Below are 22,905 nucleotides of genomic sequence, written 5' to 3' on the forward strand. Positions count from 1 at the left end.
CTTCCAAGATGCAGATGCCAAAAAGGAGCAGACCCAGTACAGGGCACTGAGGGACTCCTTTATTAATCACCATCTTTGTAGAGGTGGTTTCCCCTGTCCTGAATTCCGTGGTCTTGTCTGAGAGCCAGATGGATATTCAATGGGTAACATAAGTTCATAGGTTTTTCTATGCTAATGAATACCAAGGCCTTTAAAAGCCTAGCTGCATCACCCAACCCAGTTTTCTCCCCAAGAACCTGGTGTACTCCGCTGGTGACTGGTATCCTGGTGGAGGTACTCTCTCCAATTGTGACTTCTTGGGTCCTATCTGTGAGTCAGCCAGCAATTCAGTAAATTATGCCTAGTAATGAATGTTTATCAACAACACCTGAGTAGGGTATTGTATCGAATGCCTTGTCCAGGTGAAGGTAGGTGGTATGCGTTTTCCCCTCAACCATTGCCTTGGTGACCCCCTTGAAGAAGTCTAGCAAGTTAAGTAGGCAAGACCTTCCCTTTACAAAGAGGTCCAATGTCTGTAGGTTGCCTCTGTCCTTTTTGATCACTTCCATGATGATTCATTCCATGGCTTTACATATTAGACTGGTCAGACTGATAGGTCTGTAGTCCCTGGGGTCTGTTGATGGTCCACCCTTATGAAGAGGGGTAACTGTTTCAGCCCTCCATTCACTTGGTATAAACCTGTATTGGGACTGTAGCTGAAGAGTGTCTCAAGTGGTACTGTTTCCTGTCTATGGTTGGGGGATATGCTCAAAGGGATTTCACATGGGGTAGTGGGAGGGGAAGTGGAGGGTGAAATTAGAGCCAAATTTATCAGCCAGTAGATTCACTATGTCTCCCTTGTCAGTGAAGGTGGTGCCATTTACTACCAGTTCTGTGCTCTGCTGAATGTTACATTTAAGGTTTCTGACATAGCTAAAGAAGGCCTTGTAATTGTCCTTAGCCTGAGAAGCTATCCCAACATTGTAAATAGGCTTGTTGGACTTTATTAGACATCTTACTCTCTTGTTCAGTTAAATTAGAAATTTCTTGTCCTTATGCAAGTTGCTCTTTATAATTTTGTCCATGATTTTTTTCTTTTGTTATATACTCTGTAGAGGTAAGGATTCCATCAGTGGGGTGTGTTTTTGGTGTTAGATTTGGGATTACTTCTGGTAAGTGTTGCAGCTTCAATGCAGCCATAGTACTGCTAATGTAGTATTTCTGTGAATAATTTTGCATTGATAGGTGTGTTCTTGGGGTTTGGGGGAGTCTTGAATTTTGACAAACTGTCACTTAATAGGATGTAGTTTCCCTGAGATTAGCTCCTAACTGTTATGAGTTTAGTTGCGTTTTCCACATTGATTTTTTACTTCAAAGGACTCGGCTTTATGATCCAACCTCACCAATGAGAACAATGAAGACATAATAACATGGGGGGGGGGGGGCAATACTAGGGCCAGTATGTTTGATCTATCTGGTCCGAGGTGTTTGGGTTGATAAATTTCAGAAAACATTGTGCCTGTGAGTTAGAGGCAGTGTACATTTCCAAGTCTATAGAGGGTTTTTAAAGTCACACATGAATAGGATATTTGGTTGGATGGTGAGCACCTCTAGTAGGTACAGGCACAAGTTGTGAGCTACATGGGTCATAGAGGATGACCAGTAGCTGGCTAGGAGATGGTAAGGAATCTTGTCTCTGGTGACTTGGATGTGGATGAACTCCAGGACATCATCCTGTTTAACCAACCTGGAGTTGTATTTGGTGCTAGCATAGATCTAGGTATCTCCACCTTTAGCCCCTGTCTGTACTGCTGTTAGTCTAAATGTGTGGAAGGCACTGTAACCTTACACTGCTGGAGTATTTTCTGTGGATTTAAAACAAGTCTTGTTAACATCACAGATGTCTTGCATTCTCCATACTCAGAAGAGCTTGTAAGATGTGGAGTTTCTTGTTTAGGCTCCTGGCATTGAGCAGTAACACTTTTTTCTGCTGTGTTGATAGTTTTGTCATTTGATGTTGCTTAAAAAGCTCTAAGAGGGAGGATAATGTTTTAGCCAAGGGTCTACTTTAGTTCAGCGAATGATCAGATGATCGTACGCTGTTAGTTCGAACACTAAGTGTTGAACCGGCAAAATAGCGAACGGCTGGAACAGCAAATTTTTTCCCAGGGAAAGAAATTGCTGGGCCGGCTGTCTGGGTTGTGCCATTTCCTCCACTGTAGTGTGATCTCGTAGTTGGTATATTTAAGTAGGGGGGGGGTGGAGGCACAACCCCCCCCCACACTTTATTTAGTGTTTAGTGTTTTTTTTTTTGTTTGTTTTTTTTGGGAACAGCTTTTTTTTTTCCCCTGGGAAAAAAAATCGCTGTTTTGTGTATTCGAGATTTAGGGTTCAATATAACAATGTTCGATCATCTGATCATTTTTTTGTTATAATATAGACCCTTAGCCAATATCCGAATACCCAAGGGGCACAGGTGCAGACCATCCTTAGCAAAGTAACATGGTCTGTTAATAGTGTCTTCCCATGCTCATAGATATTGGACCCCCCCCCCACCAGAGACTAAGCCAGTTATTAAACTCAGTCATTTTCTGTTCTTACTGTGCCATTATCCTTGGTGAAATAGAATACTGGTCAGTGCATGGCCTGTACCTCTCTTATGACACATATTCAGAGAGATCCAGAATGTGTATTTTCATACAGTCTAGTGAGGTATGTTTTCTGGTCATTTACACCCACATGGACTATGACAGAATTGTTTTGGTACCTGTGGTGCAGTGACTTGAGTGCATGTGTGGTATTGCATATCATAGTTCCAGATAGGGAACTAACAGTTACCTTCTCCTTGTACAGTCTGGTGAGAGGGGTGTCTGTATGTCATATATCAGAATCCCCAATGGCAAGAGTAATAAGTAAAGTGTCTGCTCACCTTATGAACATTGTTCCTGGGAGACTGCTGGTCTTATGTGTGGTGATTGGTATTGCTCCAGTTAAATAAAAATGCAGAACACTGGCAATGAGTAGGTAGCTAGTGCAGAACACTCCCTCCCTCGCAACCATAACAGTTTGGCTTGAAGTGACTGCTGTCAGCAGATCATGACATTGCTCTATGCACATTCTTAAAACTGAATTTTATAAAACCTGACAGCTTTCAGATGATAGATTAATTTAGTCTTTTGGCCCTTCGAAGGGCAGGTTTGAATATTTTCATAAAAAGGCCAACCTTTCTTTGCACATAACGGACTGCATTCAAGGCTGTGATGTAGTACAAAGGGCAAAAGATACAACTTTAGAGTTGAGGTGGGGGAGGGGGCTGATGGCAGGCCATAGCAGATGGAAAACTGTGTATGTTCCAGTGCATCTTGACATGGATAGAGTTTGCACTAAAAAGTAGTCCGGGTTTAATGGGGAGCAGTAAAAGAAAGAATAGAAAGTAGTCAGGGTTTAATGGGGTGCAGCAGGTAAGAGGTAGAATTAAAAGTTGTCAGGGTTTAATGGGGAGCAGCGGATAAAAGGCAGAACAAAAAGTAGTCAGGGTTTAATGGGGAGCAACAGGTAAAAGTCAGAATAAAAAATATTCAGGGCTTAATGGGGATCAGGTAAAAGGTAGAATAAAACTTACCCAGGGTTTAATGGAGAGCAGTAAAAGAAAAAAATAGAAAGTTGTCAGGTTTTAATGGGGAGCAGCAGATAAAAGGCAGAACAAAACGTAGTCAGGGTTTAATGGGGAGCAACAGGTAAAAGGCAGAATAAAAAGTAGTCAGGGCTTAATGGGAAGCAGTGGGTAAAATACAGAATAAAAGTAGTCAGGGTTTAATGGGGGGCGCTGATAAAAGGCAGAATAAAAAGTAGTCAGGGTTTAATGGGAAGCAGCAGGTAAAAGGCAGAATAAAAAGTAGTCAGGGTTTAATGGGGAGCAAGTAAAAGGTAGAATAAAAAGTAGTCAGGGTTTAATGGAGAGCAGCGGATAAAAAAGGCAGAATAAAATGTAGGCAGGGTTTAATGAGGAGCAGGTAAAAGGTGGAATAAAAAAGTAGTCAGTGTTTAATGGGGCACAGCAGATAAAACACAGAATAAAAAGTAGTCAGGGTTTAATGGGGAGCAGCAGGTAAAAGGCAGAATAAAAAGTAGTCAGGGTTTAATGGGGAGCAGCATGTAAAAGGCAGAATAAAAAGTAGTCAGGGTTTAATTGGGAAGCAGCAGGTAAAAGGCAGAATAAAAAGTAATTAGGGTTTAATGGGGGCAACAAATAAAAGTCAGAATAAAAAGTAGTCAGGGTTTAATGGGGAGCAGCATGTAAAAGTCAGAATACCAGACTTGGAAATGTTTTAAGGAGAGATGACAAACCTAGAGAGGTGCAAGTTAGACATCTATGTAAAGTAGAAGCCAAGAGACAAATTCATACTAGTAGCACATTAACTAAATGGGACTACTTAACATAACCAAAATCTCAGTAGAAGAACTTTCATAACAGTGAGCCCACAACACCAATATCCCGCAAACCCAAAATCTCACATACCTGACATTCACAACACTGACACAACGAAATCCCAACTTACCCCCATTCAACCAAATAATGGCAGTAAAAACAACCACCATTGGAACAGTAGACTAAAACAGTCCAATCAAAACTACGTACTATACCTCACCCACACCCCCCACCAACCAGTAAACCTAAACCCAAGGAAAATTCCACTGAATATTCATGACAGTGTCTATAGTAGCAACATGAATATTCCTAACAAATGCTTAAATTAAAGAAAAAACTATTTCATTTCAACTTTAATGTTTTTGCTTGGGGGCTGCCCCCCCCTGCACTCCCCCATGGGAGGTTGTGCCCCTAAACCCCAGATAATTAAATATACCAATTCTGAGATCACACTACAGTGTGGAAATGAGCAGATTTCCTGTTCTGCTCAGCTTGGACTGTCAGCATTTCAAATGTTCAGTCTTCTGAACATTGGTTTTGCGAAGTTTCACTCGTGTAAAACTTAAGAGTTTCTGGTCTTGGTCTTGTGAAAGTCTGTTTACTAAGATTTCGGTTATCTTAAGTAGACCCAACTAAATATACTGGGTAGGGAAACTGGAAGGGATTTGGAATGATGGAGAAGTGACTCACCTTCCTGAATTCAGAGGTGGCAACCTTAATATAGAATTAGCAAACGTTACAGCATGTTAAAGGTCACATATCTAGCTGCTTAAATGATATATAAAGAATACAGAAAATAAATTCAGTCATGTTTGCAGTTATAAGTGGATATCATGCAAACATTTTTTTACATATCTTTGTTGAAAAAGGATTAAGAGCATTTGTGGAACTGCTGCAACTATTTATGTTTCAGTGCATACAAAACTGCATGGTTTGGAGCACATTGCATGTTCTTCATGTGTCACTGTTGCAGTCCTAACTTGTGGGATTTCGTTCTGTGGAATCCCTTGGCTGGCCCAACTTCCAGAGTAAAAATCTCCCTCTTCCTAAGGCTGGTGGATGCCCTACCCTGATGTCAGTACGCTTGGTTATAAAGGGACACAGCTGGCACCATGACGTCTATCTTTTCTTGCCGTTGGAGCCCAAAACAGTGTTTCAGTGCATCAGTCCATCTGCACCAGACAGAAGTCTTCTAAAGCTAAGTACCCCATGGGGAACTCTTTTTCTTGCTTTAACTCATGTCAGATAAGGTTAACAATTGTCTCAGCTGTGGTAAGCAAATCCCACACCAAGACTTTCATACTTTGTGTGTCACCTGTCTAGGTCTGGATCACATTGTCTGTAGTTGCCAATTATGCACACATTTTAATTCTAGGACTGTTAGGTGTGGGGACGAAATCTTAGCTAGGCATCTTAGTCAGCCATCTACTTCCCATCGCTCGATGGCATCTGCCAGTCATCCTCAGGTTGAGTTCCCTAAGCATAAGACCCAAGCTTAGGGCCTCAGACAGCAATCATTCTCCATCTGTCAGTCCCCCAAGGCACGTTATCTCTGAGGAAGGCAAGGTGCTTTTGCAGCCCCCTTCTGTGACTGAGGTGGTGGCATAGGCCTCTGTCAAGACCCTTATGGAATCCAACATGCTGTCATGTCCCTCAACTTCTGCTTGCATAGGCCTTGGCTTGCAGTTCATCAGTCGAGTCCGGAGTCATTCAGCAGACCTTGGCTTCGACAAACAATCTTGTACTAGTGATGTTCCTTCGAAGTGTCAGCCCACATCGGTTCTGCATTGCTAAGAGACTGGCAACAGGATTGCGGACGTACCTAGGCCCAAGGCCATAGCTGCTTCTAAGAAGGGTTCTACCTCAGTTACTATGCCTAGGTTTACCGGCTCCCACTCAGCAGGTTATCAGCAAGACCTGGTCAGGTTAGTTGAGGACCTTATCTCCTTAGTCAGAGCTAGGCAATCCCCTTTAGACTTCTCCAGGGAGAAGGAAGAGGGATCCTACCCCTGAAGTTTTCTCCGAACCTCCTTATTCAGATGAAGATTCTGACCAGGAGGGGGTCTGTCTTTGAGGAGGGACCCTTCCTTTCTTCCTTTGAAGATTCAGATTCTGAGGAGAATTTGCCTTCAGTTTCAACTACTGAAGACACCAGTTTTGGGGAAACACTCCATGCCATGAGGGAACATTTCCTGTAGGAGGCACAGGAATACAAGAAAAATAAAAAGAGGGATAGGGAGATGTTCTTCGTGTTTCACTGTTGCATTCATCACATTTGGGTTATCTGCCTACAGGTAGCCCTCAGCCGGACTGAATACCAGAGTCTTCGGATTTCTGCTTCGGATGCTGTCGCTTCTTCCTTGACGTCAGGTCATCAGGAGTATAAAATATGCAGCCGATGCCATTACATCAGTCTTTCTTGCCGTGCGGTGCCTGAAGCAGGAGCAGTTCGCAAGTGCCAGTCGGCCGACTCCTGAAAGTTTTGTTTTCGAGTTTCAGACCCGACGTCTTCAAAAAAGCTAAGTACCCCATTGGGGATCCTTTTTCTTGCTCTAACCGATGTCAGTAAAAGTTAACAATTGTCTTACCTGTGAAAGCAAATACCTCATAGAGATTGTAATTCTTACTGCATCCCCTATTTAGGCCCAGACCACAACGTCCCTAGTTGTCTGTTTTGTGCCTTGTTCATTGCCCGAACTATTCATCGTCAGGCTATTTTTGCAGCTAATTATTTTCATACTCGTTCTGTGTACTCCGAAATGGCTTCGTCAAGCCATCTGACTACCGATCTTCCGAAAAAATGTAAGGATAAAGACAGAGACAGACCACATAGGTCCAAAACTGCAGACGATGCTTCCGTTAAGCTAGTCGCCAGTCCCCTGGTACTCAGTGAGGTGCTTTCGCAGCCCCTGATACCGCTACTTCTGATTCACAGGCCTCTGCTGAGACCCATTCCGGTATGCCGCAAGATGCTTCTTCGACTATGGAACCTGAGGATGTCTCTACCTTGGATGGATCCAGAGCCGCTGTGCAGGCACCGGCTTCTGAGGGTGTATTCAGGCCTACAGACATTCATATAAAACCAATGCCATCATTTTCATCCAGGCCAAAAACTCGCACTACGCCTGGAAAACCAACGACCAAACCACAGCCTCAGGCCCGTATGCCTAAAAAACAAATGCTTAGAATGTCTGAAGACCTTATTACCTTAATTAGGGGAAGCCAGCCTTTCCCCTCTAAGAGACCTAGAACTGATTTTCTTTCTGATTCTTCTGATCAGGAATCTGATATTTCTGCTCCTTCCGATTACCAGGATTTTCCCTTATCTACTTATGAGAATTCTGATGCAGAGGATTCCATTCCCTCTGCTTCCCCTCCAGAAGATATTTCTTTTGGTGAAACTTTGCACTCTCTTAGGGAGCATTTCCACTGGGAAAGCCAGGATTACTCTGAGTCCAAAAAGAGACTTAGGGAATTCTTACTCCTACCTCAACAGAGGCCTTTACCTATCCCTCCTGTTCTGGACATTGCAGATGATGCTTTCTTGTAATCTAGCCTTACCCCAGACACTTTACCTCCAGCTCCCAGAAAACCTGACAGGTATTACAGAGTACCTAACTTTCACAAGTTCCTCTTCAAGAATCCTTCTGTGGATCCAGAGACCATTTCCCAAGGACCAAAAGGCATTAAGGCTACTGCTGCCAAAAATCCTACCCCTTCTGATAGAGATTCTAGAGCCTTGGATAGATGGGGTAAGAAGGTATACACTTCTGCTGCTTTGGCCATTAGGGCTTTAAATTGCCAGTTTCATATGTTAAAGTATCAGCAGCATATTATGGGACTACTTAGACAAAAAATGATGTTGATTCCTGACTGTGCTGAACACAAAGAATTGCAAGATTTAATACATTCTGCACAACAAGTTGGTAAACATACTTTGCAATGTGGTTTTGACGCTTTAGAAACATCTTGCAGGGCTTCTGTTACTGTGTCTGTACATAGAAGGCATGCTTGGCTTAAGGAACAAAACTTGTCAGATCATGTTAAAGCTAAATTACTGAATGCTCCCTTAGCCAAAACTGCCTTTTTGGCAACAAAGCAGAAGAAGTCCTCAAACGGATGGAGGAAAAAGCTAAATTTATGCAAACTGTTAAAGATTTCCTACAAGTACAGCCTCCCAGATTCAGTAGGCAATGGCCTTCAAAGAACTGGTCCTTTCCAGTCCCTTCCAGGCCTTCTCAGTCCAAACTCAGGAACAGCAGACCACCTAGACTACAGTCTCAGACTACGCACAGATCTAAGCAGTGGGGGGCTCCCACTTCCAAAGCAGGGAGTAGTAAGCCAACCCCCTACGGAAAAATGGCACAATGACTTAACCTTATACCTTCCAAGCCCTGATCTACTACCTGCTTCATTAGGAGGAAAGCTCACCCTGTATGCAAAAACTGGGAACTCATTACCCAGGACAAATGGGTTCTGAACATAGTTTCCAAAGGATACAGATTCCAATTCCACACACTACCAAGCCCAAATGGTTGGCCAGACCTACCCCCAAATCAATGGGCGGAGGCCCAACAGCAGGTTCTCTCTCTTCTCAGTATCAGGGATATTCAACCTGTCCCAGCAGAACAAAGGGGACAAGGTTTTTATTCAAGACTTTTTCTGGTACCCAGAAAAGGCAACTCCTGGCTTCCTATTCTGGACCTCTCTATCCTCAACACCTTTCTGGTGGTTCCAAAATTCAAAATGCTAACTCTTCAACAGCTTCTTCCTATGCTAGCCAAGGATGCCTGGCTGGCAACCCTAGACTTAAAGGAAGCTTACCTGCACATCCAAATAAGAGGATCCTGCAGACAATACCTACATTTCAGTGTGGGGTCCATGCACTTTCAGTTCTCTGCACTTCTCTTTGGCTTATCTACTGCGCCCAGGGTGTTCACAAATTGTCTAGCTCCAGCCATTGCATTTTGCAGGCAGAGAAATAGTCAAATTTACCCATACTTGGATGATTGTCTGATTCAGGCAGAAAGCCAGGACTTGCTATTACAACACCTGACATAAAGAAACTTTTAACCTCACTGGGATACACCTTAAACAAAAAGAAATCTCACCTAGTACCCTGCCAACAGAATGTATTCCTGGGAGTAAGCTTGAACACAACTTCCCAGATGGCATTCCTCACTCTGGAAAAACAAGTTTATTTGACAACCTACTTCAAACTATTGGCCACAAAACCCCGGCTATCTGCAAGGAAAATACTGAAAGCTCTGGGGTTCATGGCCTCTTGCATTCTACTAATTCCATATGCAAGACTGCATATGAAGAAACTCCAATGGTATCTAAAAAGCCTATGGTGTCAACATTCTCAGGACCTGGAAACAATGATTTCTATCATTCCTTGTATAATGACAGAGTTCCTCTGGTGGGCAGAGGCCTGCTACCACAACAAGGGACTCCCTTTCACTCTACCCCCTGCCGCCCACACCCTAACAACAGACGCATCAGACTATGCATGGGAGGCTCACATGGCAGGGCAGTACATTCAGGGCAAATGGAACCAGAGACAGATGCACCTGCATATCAATCAAGAAGAAATGTTAGCTGTACAGAATGCTCTGACAGCCTTCAAAGACTGTATTCTTCCAGGACAACTGTTGGTAAAGACAGACAACACCACAGTTATGTGGTACATAAACAAGCAGGGGGGAACCCATTCGTACCCTCTCTGCAGACTAGTCATGGCTCTGTGGAACATAGCCTTGAGCTACCAAGTACACCTACAAGCACAATTCCTGCCAGGCAAACTAAATTCACTGGCAGATGACTTAAGTAGAAATCTCATGGACCCACACAAATGGAAACTAGAACCCAAAATATTCAACCTCTTGAGGAACAAATGTGGGACTCCAGAGGTAGACCTGTTTGCCTCCCCTCAGAACTACCAATTGAACAAATTCTGCACAAGAACTCCCCACAGTCAAGCTTGGAAAGTGGATGCCCTGTCCTTTACCTGGGAAATCCTCTCAGTTTATGTCTTTCCCCCTCTGCCTCTCCTCTTGAAGGTTCTACTAAAGATCAAACAGGACAAGCCAAGAACAATATTGATTGCACCAGACTGGCCATGCCAGCACTGGTACCCCCACTTGCTCAGTATGACACTGCTACAACTGGTACCCCCACTTGCTCAGTATGACACTGCTACAACCATGGCACTTGCCTCAGACCCCTTCCCTGCTGTCCCAGCAGGCGGGCCAGATTCTGCACCCTCAGCTTCAAACCCTGAACCTTGCAGCCTGGCTAATTCCTTGAGCTCTCCCCTAGCATCCCTCAGTAAGCAAGTACTGTATGTCATTCTGGAGGCAAGGAGGCCTAGTACTAGAAAGTCCTGTGCTGAAAAGTGGAAAAGATACTGTTCCTGGAGCCAGGCTCAGGGGGTGGGCACAACAGTGCCCAGCTTACCTCATATTCTACAGCACTTAACAGAAATGCTCCACAAGGGCCTATCCTTCTTGTCTATTAAAATTCATGCCTCTGCCATTTCAGCACATTATAATACTGAGTCACCCCTCTTCTCTCAACCCTTGCTAAAGCAGTTCCTTAGAGGGATCAAAAATTTAAGACCCCCCAGGAGAGCTCCCACTCCAGCCTGGAACATTAACTTTGTATTGAAAAAGCTCACTCTTCCCCCCTTTGAACCAGCTGCTACAGCATAGTTGAAATTCCTTTCTTGGAAAACAGCATTCCTTCTAGCCATCACTTCAGCAAGAAGAATGTCTGAAATACAGGCCCTCATGGCAGTGGAACCCTTCATTATCTTCCATGCGGACAGGGTTTCCCTCAGGACTAATCCTTCCTTCATGCCCAAGGTGGTGTCTACTGTGGCCCTAAATCAGTTCATTCATTTGCCTACTTTTTTCCCTAATCCACAAAACAAAGGGGAACGAATACTGCACTCTCTGGACATGCACAGACAACTTAGATTCTATTTGGACTAAGCCTATCAGAAAATCTGAACAGCTGCTAGTTAGCTTTGCTGCACAGGCAGAGGGGAAGGCCATTTCAAAGCAAACCATTTCCAAATGGATAGCCGATTGCATTAATTTCTGCTAGAAGCACCATGGACACCTACCCCACAGGGGATAGGATCACATTCCCCCAGGGCTGCATCTACCTCTGTGGCATTTCTCAGAGGGGTCCCTACCAGGGACATCCTAGAAGCTGCTACCTGGAGCTCTGTACATACCTTCTCCAAGCATTACTACTTGCCTATCTTTTCTAAATCCAGAGCTGGATTTGCCACTGCAGTCTTGCAGGTATTAATAGCTGGCCCTAATGCTCTTTAACTTCCTCCTCCCTTCCTTAGCTCATAAAGATTTTCATTCATACTGTATTCCTTGTCTAGGCCCTGACCACGACGTACCTCGCTGTCAGTTTTGTGCCTTATTTAAACAACAAACTATTCGTCGTTGGTATATTTACTCTTCTTAATATTTTGGTACTCAGTTCAATTACCCAGATATGGCTTCGGTAAGCCACCCAACTACCGACATTCCGAAAAAATGCAAAGATAAAGACAGAGACAGGCCGCCTAGGTCCAAAGCTGCCGACGACGCTTCTCCTAAGCTAGTTGCCAGTTCACCGGTACTCAGTGAGGCGCTTTCGCAGCCCCTGATACCCACTACTTCAGATTCACAGGCCTCTACTGAGACCCATTCAGAGTCCGGTATGCTGCGAGATGCTTCAAATGTGGAACCTGTGTATGTCTCTACCTTGGATGGGTCCAGAGCCACTGTGCAGGCACCAGCTTCTGAGGGTGTATTCAGGCCTACCGACTTGCATATTAAACCTATGCCATCTTCTTCTTCAAGGCCTAAAACTCGATCCATGCCTAGAAAACCGACGCCCAGACTGCATGGTCAGGCCTCTATGCCTAAAAAACAAATGATAAGAATGGCTGAAGACTTTATTACTTTAATCAGGGGAAGCCAACCTTCACCCTCTAAGAGACCTAGGACTGAATTTGCTTATGATTCTTCTGAGTAAGATTCTGAAATTTCTGTTTCCTCTGATGACCAGGATTTACCCTTATCTACCTATGAGGATTCTGATGCAGAGAACTCTATTCCTTCTGCTTACCCTCCAGAGGATTTCTCTTTTGGTGAAAACTTGCATACTCTTAGGGAGCATTTTCACTGGGAAAGCCAGGATTACTCTGATTCTAAAAAGAGGCTTAAGGATTTCTTACTCCTGCCCCAACACAGCCCTTTAGCTATCCCCCCTGTACTGGACATTGTTGATAATGCCCTTTCGGAATCTAGCTTGGCCCCTGACTCCTTACCTCCTGCTCCCAGAAAACCAGATAGATATTACAGGGTTCCTGACTCTCACAAGTTCCTCTTTAAAAATACTACTGCGGATCCTGAGACCATTTCACAGGGACCCAAGGGCATTAAGGCTACTACTGCCAAACATCCTACCCCCTCAGACAGAGATTCCAGGGCGCTGGATAGATGGGGTAAGAATTTATACACTTCTGCAACCTTGGCCATTAGGGCCTTAAACTGCCAGTTTCATATTTTAAAGTATCAGCAGCATATTATTGGATTGCTTAAACAGAAAATGATGTTGATTCCTGACTGTGCTGAAAATAAGGATTTACAGGATTTAATGCATTCTGCTGGACAATTTCGAAAACATACTTTGCAATGTGGTTTTGATTCACTAGAGGCATCTTGCAGGGCTGCTGTCACTGGGTCTGTACTTAGAAGGCATTCTTGGCTTAAGGAGTAATCTTTGCCAGATCATGTTACAGCTAAATTGCTGGATACTCCCTTATACCAGGACCGCCTGTTTGGCAACAAAGCAGAAGAAGTTCTTAAAAAGATGGAGGAAAAAGCTAAATCTATGCAAACTGTTAAAGATTTCCTGCAAGTACAGCCTCCAAGATTTAGTAGGCATTGGCCCTCTAAGAATTGGTCCTTTCCTGCCTCTTCCAGGCCTTCTCAGTCCACACCCAGAACTAGCAGATCACCCAGGCTTCAGTCCCAAGGTACAGACAGGACTAAGCAGTGGGGTGCTCCCACTTCCAAAGCAGGGAGTAGTAAGACTCCCCCTTATGGTAAACTGTCTCAATGACTGAACTTTAAAACTTCCAAGCCCTTCTCAACTGACTGCTCCTTTAGGGGGAAATATTGCTCTGCAGGCAAAAAACTGGAAACACATTACCCAGGACAAATGGGTTTTACATATAATTTCCCGAGGATACAGATTCCACTTCCACACTTTACCAACCCCAAACGGTTGGCCAGATCTACCCCCAAGTCAGTGGGTAGAGGCTCAAAAGCAAGTTCTCTCTCTCTTAAGTATAAGGGTTATTCAAACTGTCCCAGAAGAGGAAAGGGGACAAGGTTTCTACTCAAGACTTTTCCTGGTGTCCAGAAAAGACAACTCCTGGTGTCCTATCCTGGATCTCTCTATCCTAAACACTTTTTTGGTGATCCCAAAATTCAAGATGCTAACTCTTCACCAGTTGCTTCCTATGCTAGGCGAGGATGCCTGGTTGGCAACACTGGATTTAAAGGAAGATTACCTGCACATCCCAATCAGGGAATCTTGCAGAAGATACATACGCTTCAAAGCAGGCTACATGCACTATCAGATCTCTGCACTGTCCTTTGGCTTATCTACTGCGCCCAGGGTATTCACAAAGTGCCTGGCTCCAGTAATGGCATTTTGCAGGCAAAGAAATATTCAAATATATCCATACCTGGACGATTGTCTAATTCAGGCAGAAAGCCAGGACATACTTTTGAATCATCTGGCATTTGTACAAAAGGTGCTAACATCTCTGGGGTACACCATAAACAAAAAGAATTCACATCTTGTACCCTGCCAACAAATTGTATTCCTGGGAGCAAGCTTTAACACAACTTCCCAGATGGCTTTCCTCACGCCAGAGAAACAAGTTAATTTGACAGCTTACGTCAAACTAATGGCTACAAAGACCCTGCTATCTGCAAGACAAATACTGCAAGCCTTGGGGTTCATGGCCTCCTGCATTCTCCTAATTCCATATGCAAGACTGCATATGAGGAAACTACAGTGGCATCTAAAAAGCCTATGGTGTAAACATTCTCAGGATCTAGAAGCAATGATTCCTATCATACCTTGCGTACAGTTAGAGTTCCTTTGGTGGGCCCAAACCCTAACAACAGATGCATCAGACTATGCATGGGGGGCTCACTTGGCAGGGAAGTGCATTCAGGGCAAATGGAACCCAAGTCAAATGCACCTGCACATCAATCAAAAAGAAATGTTAGCTGTACAAAATGCTCTGACAGCCTTCAAGGACCACATTTTTCCAGGACAATTAATGGTAAAGATGGACAACACCACCATTATGTGGTACATAAACAAGCAGGGGGAACCCACTCATACCTTCTCTGTAGACTAGCCATGGCTCTGTGGAACACAGCCTTGAGCTACCAAGTGCACCTACAGGCTCAATCCCTGCCAGGAAAGCTAAATACACTGGCTGACGAACTAAGCAAAAATCTCATGGACCCACACGAGTGGAAACTGGGACCAAAGATATTCAACATGTTGATAAACAAATGGGGGAGCCCAGATTTAGACTGTTTGCCTCCCCCCCCAGGACTGCCAGTTGGACAAATTCTGCACAAGGACTCCCCACAAACAAGCTTGGAAAGTGGATGCCCTGTCTTTCACCTGGAAAAACCTATCAGTTTATGCCTTTCCTCCTCTGCCTCTCTTTCCCAAGGTACTACTAAAGATCAAACAGGTCAAACCAAGGGTGATACTGATTGCACCAGGCTGGCGACACCAACACTGGTCCCCCCTCTTGTGCAGTGTGTCACTGCTGGCACCATGGCACCTGCCTCAGATCCCTACCCTGCTGTCCCAGCAGGAGGGCCATATTCTGCATCCACAGTTTCAAACCCTGAACCTGGCAGCCTGGCTAATTACCTGATCTCTCCATTACCATCCCTCAGTAAGCAAGTGATAGATGTCATTCTGGAGGCAAGGAGGCCTAGTACTACAAAATCTTATGCAGAAAAATGGAAAAGATTCTTTTCCTGGAACCAAACTCAGGGGATGGGCACAGTAGCGCCCAATTTACCTCAGATTCTACAATACTTAACTGAGATGCTTCACAAGGGCCTTTCCTTTTCCTCCATCAAAATTCACGCCTCAGCCATTTCAGATCATTATAGAACAGAACCACCCCTCTTCACTCATCCACTGCTCAAACAGTTCCTCAGAGGGGCCAAAAACTTAAGACCACCCAGGAGAGCCCCAACCCCAGCCTGGGACCTTAACTTTGTATTGGAAAAACTCACTCTAACTCCTTCTGAGCCAGCTGCAAGTGCAGAGTTGAAATTCCTTTATTGGAAAACAACCTTCCTTTTAGCCATCACTTCAGCAAGAAGGGTGTCTGAATTACAGGCCCTTATGGCAGTGGAGCCTTTCATCATCTTTCATGTGGACAGGGTGTCCCTCAGAACCAATCTTCCTTCATGCCCAAGGTAGTAGCCAGTGTGGCTCTTAATCAGTCCATTCATTTGCCAACCTTCTTTTCTAACCCACAGAACAAAGGGGAACGTATACTGTACTCCTTAGATGTGCACAGACAACTTAGATTTTAATTGGACAGTACTAAACCTCACAGGAAATCTGAACATCTGCTGGTGGCATTTGCTGCAAGGGCAGAGGGGAAGGCCATTTCAAAGCAAACCATTTCTAAATGGATAGGCCATTGCATTCATTTCTGCTATAAGCACCATGGAAAACCTATCCCACAGGGGATAAGACCACATTCAACCAGAGCTGCATCTACCTCTACAGCCTTTCTCAGAGACATCCTAGAAGCTGCTTCCTGGAGTTCTGTACATACTTTCAACAAGCATTACCATTTGCCAATGTTCTCTAAATCCAGAGCTGGCTTTGCCACTGCAGTCTTGCAGGGCCTTATAGCTGGTCCTAATGCTACCTAAATTCCTCCTCCCATCCTTAGCTTTGGGAATCTACCCAAACGTGATGCCTGCAACAGTGAAACATGAAGAACATAGTACAGTTGTGTACACTTACCATAAATATAGATGTTAGAGTGTATTCACTGTTGCAGTCCTAGTTACCCTCCCTCCAGCCCCCTGACTTCTATTGGCTATACTTCTATTCTTGCTTACTATGTTTAAAGCTTTTTGGTGTATTTGCTTTTTCGTTGGAGGTGTAACATTGTATATATAATTGCTTCCCATTATGGGGGCACCTGACATCTGGGGCAAGAAAAATTGATGTAATGGCGTCGGCTGCATGCTTTATACCCCTGACTACCTGACGTCATGGAAGATGAGACAGCAACCGAAGCAAGACCCAAGACTTGATAATCAGGCCGACTGAGGGCTACTGCAAGCAGATAACCCAAATGTGATGACTGCAACCATGAATACACTTGAACATCTACATTTATGGTAAGTGTACACAACTGTACTTCCTGGTTACCTCTCCTCCAGCCCCCTGACTTTTCTTGGCTCTACCTCTCCTTCTTGTTGGTATATTTATTTTTTCTTGTGTATTTGCTTTTTGATGGGGGTTTACCATGCCATTTACTTGCTTCCTATTGTGGGGGTACCTGACATCTGGGTCAAGAAAAACTGATATAATGGCGTCAGCTGCATGTTTTATACCCCTGACAACCTGACGTCAAGGAAGAAACAACAGCATCCGACGCAGAAATCTGAAGACTCTGGTATTCAGGCCGGCTGAGAACTACCTGCAGGCAGATAACCCAAATGTGATGACTGCAACAGTGAATACACTCGCACATCTACATTTATGGTAAGTGTACACAACTGTACGTTCCTTGACCTCCCAGAACACAAAGCTTTGGCTATTCCTCCTGTTTTGGAGGAGGTAGAGGATGTTTTTATGGACTCTTCCCTGAATCCAGATTCCCTACCTCCAGCCCTTCAAAAAACCGACAGGTTTGCAGGGTGCTGGATTCACATAAATACCTCTTCAAAAATCCCTCTGCTGACCCAGAGGTTATCATTCCAGGTCCCAAGGGAGCAAGAGCCAGCTCTTCAAAGAACCCTTTACCTACTGACAAAGGCTACACTTTTGCTGTCCTAGCCACAAGGGTCCTTAACTGCCAGTTTCATATGATAAAATACCAACAAAGTATTTTAGAAAAAAATAAGCAAAAAATTCCCTTCCTGGAGGGCAAGAACATTTCCAAGGAATTGTTGGACCTTTTCCATTCCAGCTCCCAGGTGTCTCAACACTCATTATACTGTGGCTATGATGGCATGGAGGCCTCTAGCCGAGCTGCTAAATCTGGCTTTGTCATTAGAAGGCATGCTTGGCTTAGGGAACAGACCCTAACAGACCATGTCAAATCCAAGCTTCTAGATGCACAGCTGGATAAGGACTTCCTTTATGGGCCAAAGGCCGAGGCTGTGATTAAAAAGACTGAAGATAAAACAAAATTTATGCAAGCTGTCAATGATTTCCACCAAGTTCAGCCTCCTAGGTTTAGTAGGGATTTTCCCACTAAACACTGGTCCTTTCCCTCTCAATCAAAAAAACAGCCAGAGGAAGCCTTGAAGGGAAAGACCTCAAAGGCAGCAGCATTCACAAAGGCCCAGGCACTGATCCAAAGAAACCCCCAGGCAGGGGAATTCTAGGTTGCAGGGCCCTGGCAGAGAGCAGCAATGACTATTCCTTTCCCCCACCTGCCCCTCCCCCCTTCTAGAAAATATAGGAGGAAGACTAGGAGGAAGGTTATCCCTGTTCAAAGAAAATTGGTCCCTCATTACTTCAGACAAGTGGGTTCTGAAAGTTATCTCAGATGGTTACAGGCTCATTTTCAAAGAGTCATTAAGGTGCTCAAGTTACCCAGATGTTTCACAAATTCAAATAGCAGAGGCCCTTTCTCAGATACACAACCTATGCTCACAGGGCTCAGTAGAACAAGTGCCAGAACACCAAATAGCGAAGGGGTTCTATTCCAGGCTTTTCATGGTGCCCGTTTCACACCTGTCCACCCTCAATCAGTCTCTGCTGGTACCAAAATTCAAAATGTGGACTCTTCAAAATCTTCCCATGATAGCCCCTTAGGCCTTAATGGTCACCTTAGACCTAAAAGAGGCTTAACTGCACATTTCTGTAGAGGAAACATGCAGAAGTTTTCTTCATTTCAAAGCAGGTATCAGTCACTTTCAATTCTCTGCACTGACTTGTCTGCTGCTCCCAGGGTCTTCACAGAGTGTTTGGCTCCTGTGATTGCATTCTGCAGAACAGCTGGGATCCAAATTTATCCCTGTGTAGACGACTGTCTTATTCAAACCACAAGTCAGTCAAAGCTACTCAAGGATCTGGCCTTCACTCAGAAGCTCCTTGCCTCCTTGGGGTTCACCATAAATATTCGCAAATCCAACATAGACCCATCCACCAGGATAGTTTTCCTGAAGGATCTTCTGGATGCCTCCCTTCAAAAAGCCCTCCTCCCTCCATCCAGAAAAGGTCTCCTTCCTGACTCAGTACACCAAAATCATTATGCAGAGACGATGCCTCTCAGCCATGGAATTTCTCAGAGCATTAGGCTACGTGGCATCTTGTATCCTTATGATCCCTCTGGCCAGGCTACACATGAGAAAGCTCCAATGGTACCTCAAGAATCTGTGGTACCAGCACTCACACTCCCTGGAGACTGAAATTTAGCTGATCCATTGCCTCAAGGGGGAGTTTGCATGGTAGACAGAGGCATGCACCGAGAACCTGGGTCTCCCCATCAAGTTTATCCCTCAGGGCCAAACTTTAACCACAGATGCTTTAGAGACAGCCTATGGGGGATCTCAGGGCAGATGGGAAAATTGGTTTAGACACAAGCACATAAATTGGAAAGAACTGATGGCAGTGCAAAAGAGCCTAGTGGCTTATAACGATCAGTGAAAACCAGGGGTCCTGCTCATCAAAACAGGCAACACCACAGTCATGTGATACATAAACAAGGGGGCACCCACTCTTAACCTCTTTGTTGACTAGTGATGTAGGTCTGGGAGCAGCTCACTCTCTGGGGTTTTATCACATGGCACATGACCTCCCAGGGACTCAAAACACTCTAGCAGATCATCTCAGCAGGAATGTGATGGATCCCCATGAGTGGCATCTGCATCAGGAAACATTTGTCAGCATATTCAAAAAATGGGGATCCCCACAGATAGACCTCATTGCCACCAAAGAAAATACTCAACTGAAAAGGTTCTGTTCCAGGAGCAAATTACCCACAGCCTGGAGGACAGATGCTTTCTCCTTTCTTTGGAGTCACCTGCTCCTTTATGCATTTCCTCCACTGCCTCTTCTTCCAAGGGTCCTTCTAAAAATCACGGAAGAAGGCCCAGTGGTCATCCTGATAGCCCCAGCCTGGCCCAGGCAGCACTGGTATCCTCTGCTACTAAGTTTAACCAACAAAAATCCCTGGCAGTTAACTTAGAGAGTGGACCTTCTGACTCAAAACGGGGAGGTTCATGCACTCCTACCTACAGACTCTCAAACTCTCAGCCTAGATAATTCCCAAAATACTACTGAGCACAACTTAAGCAAACAAGTTCAAAACATTCTCAGAGGCTAGAAGGCAAATATACTCAGCCAAGTGGAAACGATTGTCCATTTGGTGTCTGCAGCAAGACTACAATCCTAACTCAGCCAATATCTATGCCATTTTAGATTACCTGGCTACCCTGGTGGGCAGAGGCCTATCCTTTTTTTCCATCAAAATTCACGCCTCTGCCATTTCAGCCCACGTCCTACTCTTCCTCCTATCTTTTCCACACTGTGTTAAAACAATTCCTTAGAGAAGTGGTTCACATCAGACCTCCCAAGGGGCAACCCATGCCTCCATGGGACCTTGGTTTTGTTCTAGAAAAATTGATGCTACCCCCTTTGAACCAGTACCTCATGCTGATTTAAAATTCTTAACCTGGAAGACCTCCCTATACTGGCCATCACCTCAGCTAGGAGGGTTTCTGAGCTGCAAGCTCTTATGGCAGTGAAGCCGTCTTTCATATTCCACCCAGACAGAGTATCACTCGAGACTAATCCATCCTTTTGCCCAAGCTGGTCACGTACACATCCTTGCATCAAGCCATACACTTGCCCTCCTTCTTCCCAAAGCCTCAGAACCAGGGGTAGAGAATCCTTCACTCGTTGTGTCATTTCCCATTGGCTCTGATCCCCAAGTGGATCTCTCACCATATTTCCTTGTGTTACAGCCACCTGAAGCTGTCAGGACTCACTCTGCTAGGGCCCACTTCTACCTCTGCTGCCTTCCTGAAAGGAGTTCCTACCAAAGACATTCTGGAGGCTGCTACCTGGTCATCTGTGCATATCTTTATCAAACGCTACCACTTTCAGCCTTTTCCAAGTCTACAGCAGGATTTGGCACTGCCATCCTGCAGGGCATCCTCTCTTCTCCTTACTCTACCTTCCACCCCCATCTCAGCTTTGGGAATCATCCCACAAGTCAAGACTACAACATGAAACACGAAGAACAAAGTACAGTTGTGTACACTTACCGTAAACATAGATTTCCAGTGTATTCACAGTTGCAGTCTTCTTTCCCTCCCTCCTTCTCCCTTTTTTCATACAGTAGTAGTCTGCTTCTGTTTTCTGCACTATCCAGAGGATCCCATGGGTGTTTACATGGCAGATCTCTTTCTGTACCATTATCCCTTGCTTATGGTTCATCCTGAAGGCTCCTAGAGGGAATAAAAAAATGATGTCATGGCATCAGATGACTCCCTTTATACCCAAGAGTACTGACGTCAGGGTAGGGAGTCCACCAGCCTTTGGAGGAGGGAGATTTTTACTGTGGAGGTTGGACCGGCCAAGAGCTTCCACAATAGGAGATCCCACAAGTCAGAACTGCAACAGTGAATTCACTCAAATATCTGCATTTATAGTACGTGTATACAACTGTACTTTCCATATTTTGCCATCACTTTCTTGAAAGTGATTTTGTTAGATTGATATATGTGTAATTGAAGTGCTTTCCTACAGTACTAAAAAGCCTTTGGGGGGGGTCTTGGGGGTGCACATCATTTGATGTTTTCCCTTCTTTTTGGTAGGCAGGATAGCGCTTAATACAGTATGACTTTTTAACTCTCTCTCCTTTTCCTACATTTCCACATTTTCTTCAAACTGGGCAGGTAACATGGGAATATACAAATGGCAAATGTCCAGTGCTTTTTTTTCTACAACTCCAGTTGTAGTCTTGGGACTGACTGCAGAGCAGTTGAATGTGGTACAGAGAGTAATTCTTTCATAATGAGGAAACAGCAGAGTGGGCGCTTGAAGGAAGTTTTTTTCAAAGTGAATGAATCATCTTTTTGTGTCTACATTTATGTGTTTATGTGGTTTATTATTTCTATTTTTAAAAAAAGTGCACTTCAACATGTGAGCAGGCTTTCTGATCCAGCTGTTATGGATGGACTTAACAGCTGAAATATAACTGGAACCCATACTGTCTGTATCTCAGAATGTGCTTCTTTTTTCTGTTTAAATCTATGATAGGTTCACACAAGCAACATTCAGAAGACTGGGAAGTTTCAGTCGCTCTGCAATGGAAGAGGATTAAGATTAATGTAGTTATCCTGGACATATAGGGTAAGGCATTATTTAATTGACATACCCATTTTTTTATTCTGTATTCACTGACCAGGTAGTTAAAATAGGCCAGAAGAAGCTGTTGTGAATAACAAAAGTTCATAGTATCAGTAGAACAAAAGTGATAAAGCAAAAAACTTGAGTCAGAAGCAGACACAGTGTATATGTGCTGAGCATTTGATATCACAGTAAACTAGAATGGATTGTCTGACTTCAAAGAAAACTTAAACAACAGATGAGGTGAATATTTAGAAGAACTGTAGTGCTTGAATGGAAGATTGTAGGAGCAGAAATTGAAGAGATCCTGAAAACAGTACTGCTTCAAAGAAACTATCGTAGAAGTACAGAACAGTCGGTTGGTAGAAGTGATAAGGTGTCTTAGCCGAACTAATTAACCCAGATGAGAAAATACAAGAAGGCTTGTGATTCCCTGTAAGAATAAGAGAAGGCATTGTGGAGAAGGCACAGTGCAGTAATGTCAATAGACACTGATGATGTTGACTTAATGGTTAAGGTGCTTGCCTCACCAACACAAAGTTTAGGGTTTGATTCTCAGCTTTGGTCACTGCCTGGTTATTGGCTAGGTATGTAACAGTCTTCTGGCCAATTGCCTAGTATTCACCTGCAAAACACAGTCTAGATTATCTTGTTTCTAGGTGGCTTTGTTCCTATTTAAGTCACTTTATTCCCTTCATTATAACAAATTTCCATTGTTACTCAATCTGCTATAAAGATTCTCATCTAATATCACTGCTGGCCATTATTTTTGTGATTGCATTTACATTTTCTATTGATAGTTGTCCCTAAGCCAT

General features: G+C 44.1%; 1 long non-coding RNA gene across 1 annotated transcript in view; it reads left to right on the forward strand.

The window, feature by feature from the left end:
* The window catches only part of LOC122794427, a 489,792-nt gene that overhangs the window by 125,400 nt on the left and 341,487 nt on the right, over positions 1 to 22,905 (forward strand). Inside the window, exon 2 of the long non-coding RNA XR_006363643.1 lies at positions 22,001 to 22,093. This is a non-coding gene — a long non-coding RNA (uncharacterized LOC122794427). The remainder of the gene's footprint in view (positions 1 to 22,000; positions 22,094 to 22,905) is intronic.

This window comes from Protopterus annectens, chromosome 2.part1 (genome assembly GCF_019279795.1).
Source record: "Protopterus annectens isolate FY-2018-M chromosome 2.part1, PAN1.0, whole genome shotgun sequence".
NCBI lineage: Eukaryota > Metazoa > Chordata > Ceratodontiformes > Protopteridae > Protopterus > Protopterus annectens.